Genomic DNA, 7209 nt, shown 5'->3' with positions numbered 1-7209 from the left:
TGGGAGCAATTATTAGAAAATGGAAGACATACTAGACCACTGATAATCTCCCTCGATCTGGGCCTCCATGCAAGATCTCACCCCGTGGCGTCAAAATGATAACAAGAACGGTGAGCAAAAATCCCAGAACCGCACAGGGGGGACCTAGTGAATGACCTACAGAGAGCTAGGACCACAGTAACAAAGGCTACTATCAGTAACACAATGCGCCGCCAGGTACTCAAGTCCTGCACTGCCAGACGTGTCCCCCTGCTGAAGCCAGTACACGTCCAGGCACGTCTGCGGTTCGCTAGAGAGCATTTGGATGATCCAGAAGAAGACTGGGAGAATGTGTTATGGTCAGATGAAACCAAAATAGAACTTTTTCGTAGAAACACAGGTTCTCATGTTTGGACGAGAAAGAATACTGAATTGCATCCGAAGAACACCATACCCACTGTGAAGCATGGGGGTGGAAACATCATGCTTTGGGACTGTTTTTCTGCAAAGGGACCAGGACGACTGATCTGTGTAAAGCAGACATGTCCAAAGTGCGGCCCGGGGCCAAATGCGGCCCGTGGTCCGGCCCTCAGCCTCTGTCATAAGATCAATAACGTCTGGCCCACACACACACTTAATAAATTGGTCAGCAGTACTGCTACCAGCATATGAAGTAGCTTACACACTAGATGCTGCTTCTCATTTACCACTAAAAAGCAGCAGCACTCTAAGCATCATTACCCCATGTGACCCTTGACTTCCAATTTTCTAAAATGGCGACAATCAACAACAACAACAAAAAAAGTTGACTGCAACGGCCGATGCTTCAAGGATAGGTGGAAATTGGACTATTTCCTCTCTAAAATACGTAACAACGGTGTCTGTCTCATTTGCAAAGAGACAGTGGCTGTTTTTAAAGAGTTCAATGTGAGGCGATATTACCAAACAAGACACGCTGACGTGTACGACAAGATTACAGGGAAGATATGCAGAGAGAAATTGAAGCAACTTGAAGCTAGTTTTATTTCACAGCAGCAGTATTTGGCAAGAGCCCGAGAGTCGAAAGAGAACGCTAGTTGCGAGATTGTTGAAATTATTAATAAAAAAATAATAATAAAGCCAATGTGACACACAGAATGGCTTGCTAAAATTTGCTTGAATATATTGTTGTGCGTAAAGGACGTCAGCCAAGGTCGGCCCCCCACATTTTTACCACACCAAATCTGGCCCCCTTTGCAAAAAGTTTGGACACCTCTGGTGTAAAGGAAAGAATGAATGGGGCCATGTATTGAGAGATTTTGAGTGAAAATCTCCTTCCATTAGCAAGGGCATCGAAGATGAGACGTGGCTGAACCGGTTCTTTCAGCATGACAATGATCCCAAACACAGAGCCAGGGCAACAAAGGAGTGGCTTCGTAAGAAGCATTTCAAGGTCCTTGAGTGGCCTAGCCAGTCTCCAGAGCTCAACCCAATAGAAAATCTGTGGAGGGAGTTGAAAGTCCCTGTTGCCCAACGACAGCCCCAAAACATCACTGCTCTAGAGGAGATCTGCATGGAGGAATGGGCCAAAATACCAGCAACAGTGTGTGAAAAGCTTGTGAAGCGTTAAAGACAACGTTTGGCCTCCGTTATTGCCAACAAAGGGTACATAACAAAGTATTGAGATGAACTTTTGGTCTTGACCAAACACTTATTTTCCACCATGATTTGCAAATAAATTCTTTAAAAATCAAACAATGTGATTTTCTGGGATTTTTTCCCCACATTCTGTCTCTCATGGTTGAGGTTTACCCATGTTGACAATTACAGGCCTCTCTAATATTTTCCAGTAGGAGAACTTGCACAATTAGTAGTTGACTAAATACTTATTTGCCCCATTGTATATATATACGGTATATAAACAGAGTAATAAAATACTGTACTTTGTACACAAAATACATAAAAAGTTCAATAACAAAGCACACCGTGAATTTTGATTTTGCGTAGGTAAATACAAGACCAGACAAAACATAAATAGCAATGGGTTTTTCTTTTTTTTTTTTATTGTGCCTTCATCTCTTTTCATCTCCTCCTCTGATAGCACGAATTGGATAGACCATGCAGGCTTTTAACGTAACTCACTGAAAAAACACCCACTGATCACTCCATTTAGGGTCTCTCTTGTTTTCCATCAGTCACCATTTATATGACCTGGAACGTGTCCCATCAAGTTACATATTGATTGATACATCTTAATGTGAATGACATTCTAAACTTCACCCAATATGTACCATATGCAACTATAAACTGTATATACAGTGCACATATTGGAAGGAATTCTTCAGGAAACCAACTAAAACTCGTGGAGCACATAATGATACTATTACTCTGAACACCCACATGAAATCTGAATTGCAGAAGAGGTCTAGTTTTAAAATTCTCATGGAAAAGTGTGCTGGTCGTGACTCGATGGCGTCGACGGAAGGGACCCTTTTTTATCTTCTTATTCACATTGGTAAATCTACTTTCTAAATGAAAAACTACTATTAGCAATTATAAGGAACCTTGTTTTCAAGTTCTATTAAAAAAGGAATGGAAATAGTAATTAATATGTGAACATGATTTCATCTTCGACCAGAGTTCCATTAATGTACATATACAAATCAATATTCCATGTATATAAATCATGTAAATCTACTGTCAACATGTTGTCTACTTTAGTAGGTGCAACATGATTTTAAAATTTTCATTTGTAACTCTTCATTCTCTCTTGCATTTAATTAACAAGTTTCTTGATACTAGTACCTATACCTTTTTTTCTTCAGTGAAAGATGTCAGCAAAACAAAATTCAGCCTTGTTTTTATGAGCTACTACGAGTTTAAGTTTATGTCAGTGTTGCTGAATTAACTACTGCAACCTTGTTGGTTAATTTAACATTGAGCATAGACTTCATAATGATATTGACGGGACATATTCCCCAGACACTGTGCCATGTATTCAAGTAGGGGGCCGTCCCACACTCCGCTTTAGTCTGTCGAAGTCGGTCGTAGTTATTCTCAAACACATGCAGCGACCCAACGCCAGATTAAGGTTGAAAAAGTACAAAAGCTGTACCGCATACAAACAGGAAAGGATTGTCTCAGGAGTGATTTGTACGATGACTGGAGATAATTATTATATTTTTCGTACCATGCATGCATTTTGAAATGTTGTGAAAAAAATCGATGGGAGAAATTAAGCACTACGGCTTTGGCGTCATAATTCACAATATTTACATAAAATAAATGCTAACTGCCCAGTTTTTTGCTTTTAACAAAGAATCGAGACTGTTTTACGCCCATATCTATGAAAAAATTCAGGGATTTATGCATTTATTCACAAGAATTTTTCACGTAAAAAGCTCTTTGTGGTGATAAGGCAGCGCCATAGTGGCTTAAAGACTATCAGCACATTCGACATGTTTATGTAAAATAAATGCTAACTGCCCGTTGTTTTTGCTTTTAATTAAGAATCGAGACTGTTTTACATCCATATCTATAAAGAATTCAGGGATTTAAGCATTTATTCACAAGCATTTTCAACGTAAAAAGCTCTTTGTGGTGATAAGGCGGTGTCACAGTGGCTTAAAGTCTAGCAGCACATTCAATATATTTACGTAAAATAAATGTTAACGGCCCGTTTTTTTTGTTTGTTGTTTTTTTTTTTTTTTTTTTTGCTTTTAACTAAGAATCGAGACTGTTTTACATCCATATCTATAATATTAATAATAATAATAATGATAATAATACATTTTATTTGAAGGCGCCTTTCTGGCACTCAAGGTCGCCGTACAATCATTTAAAACATTTAAACATATCAAAAGTGAGAAAATGAAAGTATATGACGTATAAGGAAATTTAAAATACTAAAAGAGATATAGGGGCAGTAAAAGAGATATAGGGGCAGTTAAAAAGACCAGAATTAAGTTGATTATTGTTGATAGGCTAGTCTAAACAGGTGAGTTTTAAGTTTTGTTTGAAAAAGGGGGAGGGAATCTGTGTTCCTGAGGCCGGGTGGGAGTGAATTCCAAAGCCGGGGAGCCAAGCGGCTGAACGCTCGGCTCCCCATGGCGCTAAGGCGAGCGGGGGGAACAGACAGTTGTATGCAGGAGGAGGACCTACGGGCACAGGAGGGAGTAGTAACATGAATGAGATCGGACAGGTATGGAGGGGCGAGGCTATAAAGAATTCAGGGATTTAAGCATTTATTTACAAGAATTTTCAACGTAAAAAGCTGTTTGTGGTGATAAGGCGGCGCCACAGTGACTTAAAGTCTAGCAGCACATTCAACATATTTGCATAAAATAAATGTTAACTGTCCTTTTTCTTTGCTTTTGACTAAGAATCGAGACTGTTTTACATCCATATCTATAAAGAATTCTGGGATTTAAGCGTTATTCACAAGAATTTTCAACGTAAAAAGCTGTGGTGGTAAGGAGGCGCCAAAGTGGCTTAAAGACTAGCAGCACATTCAACATAGTATTTACGTAAAATAAATGCTAACTACCCTTTTTTTTGTTGTTGTTTTGTTTTTGTTGCTTTTAACCAAGAATCAAGACTGTTCTACAACCATATCTATACTGTAAATCAGGGGTGCCCATTACGTCGATCGCGATCGACCAGTCAATCGCAACGCTAGTGTGGGTAGCTCGCGGCATCAATTTTTTTTTTTTTTTTTTAATGTACATAGTTAATTATGTTATGTGAGCAAACATAATTTACCGTCCATTTTTTATTTATATTTTTTTAAATGTACACAGTTATTTGTGTTTTGTGAGCAACATAACCTCATATGTTGCTCACAAAGCATAATTACTGTAACTGTACATTTAAATTTTTTTCTTTTTTTAGTTCACCCTCCTCGCTTAAGGTAGATCGCGGGAGGTTGTCTCATTTAAAAGTAGATCTTGGAGCAAAAAACATTTTGCACCCCTGCTGTAAATGATTCAGGTATTCAAGCTCTTTGTCTGTGTTCCCACTCGGTCAGCTTTGACAGAGATAGGACCCCTATTAATTGGCCCCGTGCCCCTTCAATATATTATGAAGTCTATGCATTACGTTTGTTGCTGTTAATTGCATTCAATGGTAACATTACGAAAACATAACATTCATCAGTGTTTCACTTCCAAGGAGATATCAAATGTTAACTCATTTGGATTGTAATCACCATTTTTTGGAAGATTATGATCTGAAAATGAAACATTTAAAATATATAAAATTAAAATACATATAAAACTAAAAATAGCACAGCTTTGTGAATGACTATAAAAATATGCAGTTTAACACTTTGCATGTAGCAGTACTGAGAAAAAAAAATGTTCATAAGATATAACGGAACAAACCATGTCTGAAATTAAAAAAGAAGTTCATTATAGTATAGTTGACTCTTCACATCATCAAACTGTTATAAATATCATGTTTTTAAAAAATCCCACCACTTTCAGTGTCGTCGAGTAGCGATTATAATTTGTTCACCTGCAAGTCACATGGAATAACAATATGATTTAATACGTAAGAATTCTATCGGAAGATGTGTCTGTTAACCTGACCACAATAAATCATTTGTGACGTCCAGATGCTGCTGCACATGTTGGTGTCCAACTGTGTTTATTTTTAAGTGCCTGAGAAAGGCAGTCACTACCTCTGATGTCACTGCATCCCACATGAAAGGTTTGCCCAGCATTGATAAATGACCCATGTCCTTGCACTGTGAAACTTTGTGTGGGTTCTACTAAAGTAACCTGCTTTCTCAGTACTTTGTAAGGGTCACTGGTGGATGGTTTACTACAGCAGGAGTATTTTATCTCATATTCTCTCTAATCTTCTCTATACTTTCTTATCTATTCCATGCTTAGAGTAAAATGATCTGTTTAAACGGGTTTTATCAGTCCATATTAAAGCATTTTTAAATAATAATAAGTTAGTTGAAATTGAAATTTCAACTCAGTTTTTATGGAAAACTCATACAAGGTAATGATCACAAAAAGTATGTCAAAATGAATACTCAAGTATTGAGTAACATTGTAGGTAACTGCTTACGATGTCACTTTAAAAAAAAAAAAATTTAATTAATGTTTGTTTTTTTTTTTTCAGCAGAACTTCATCTATATGAACTGTTATTATTATAGTGTACTGTAACCTATTACATGACCATATTAGGCCAAAAAGATGACACAAAAATCATCGAAACTCAGGCCAGAACGCAGCATGAGTGCCCTCTAGTGGAGAAAAACATTGTTACCTCTGAACGGTATAATGGAATCGTGGTTATTGTTGCGATGTCTCATTGGTGAAACTGAGACAGCCATTTTTGGCATCTCTGGCAAAAAATAAAGTCAATATGTAGAATAAAGAGGAAAACTAAGTGTAGCCCAAAGTAGCGGAGTAAGAGTATTGTTTGTTTTTCACAAATCTACTCATGCAAAAGTAAAAAGTATTGCGTGGAAAAACTACTCAAAGAAGTACATTTTTCTCAAAAACTTACTCGAGTAAATGTAACGCGTTACTACCCACTTTTGATTATGGGTTACGTTTTTACATTAAAAGACATGTAGCTCATTAGCCTAATAATACTAGTCCTTCTCAAAAAACTAGCTTATTGTGATAAAGTTTTTTTTTAAATTGTAGTGTACTTATAAACATTAGACTTTCGTATATTTTAGATTCATTACACACAACTGAAGTAGTTCAAGCCTTTTATTGTTTTAATATTGAGGATTTTGACAAAAAAGTCAAGAAAAACCAAAAATCCTTATCTCAAAAATTTGCATATCATAAAAAAGGTACTCTAAAGAAGCTACTGACCTAATCATCTGAATCAACGAATTAACTCAAAACCCCTGCGAAAGATTCCTGAGGCTTTTAAAAACTCCCAGCCTAGTTCATTACTCAAAACCGCAATCATGGGCAAGACTGTTGACCTGACTGCTGTCCAGAAGGCCATCACTGACACCCTCAAGTAAGAGGCTAAGACACAGAAAGAAATTTCTGAGCGAATAGGCTATTCCCAGAGTGCTGTATCAAGGGACCTCAGTGGGTGTGGCAGGAAATGCTGCACAACCAGAAGAGGTGACCGCACCCTGAGAAACATTGCGGTGAAGGGCCAATTCCAGACCTTGGGGGACCTGCAGAAACCTGGAAATGGGCTACAGGTGCCGCATTCCCCGGGTCAAGCCACTTTTGAACCTGAAACAGCGGCAGAAGTGCCTTACG

This window comes from Corythoichthys intestinalis, chromosome 8 (genome assembly GCF_030265065.1).
Source record: "Corythoichthys intestinalis isolate RoL2023-P3 chromosome 8, ASM3026506v1, whole genome shotgun sequence".
NCBI lineage: Eukaryota > Metazoa > Chordata > Actinopteri > Syngnathiformes > Syngnathidae > Corythoichthys > Corythoichthys intestinalis.
Note: the sequence above shows the minus strand (reverse complement) of the source record.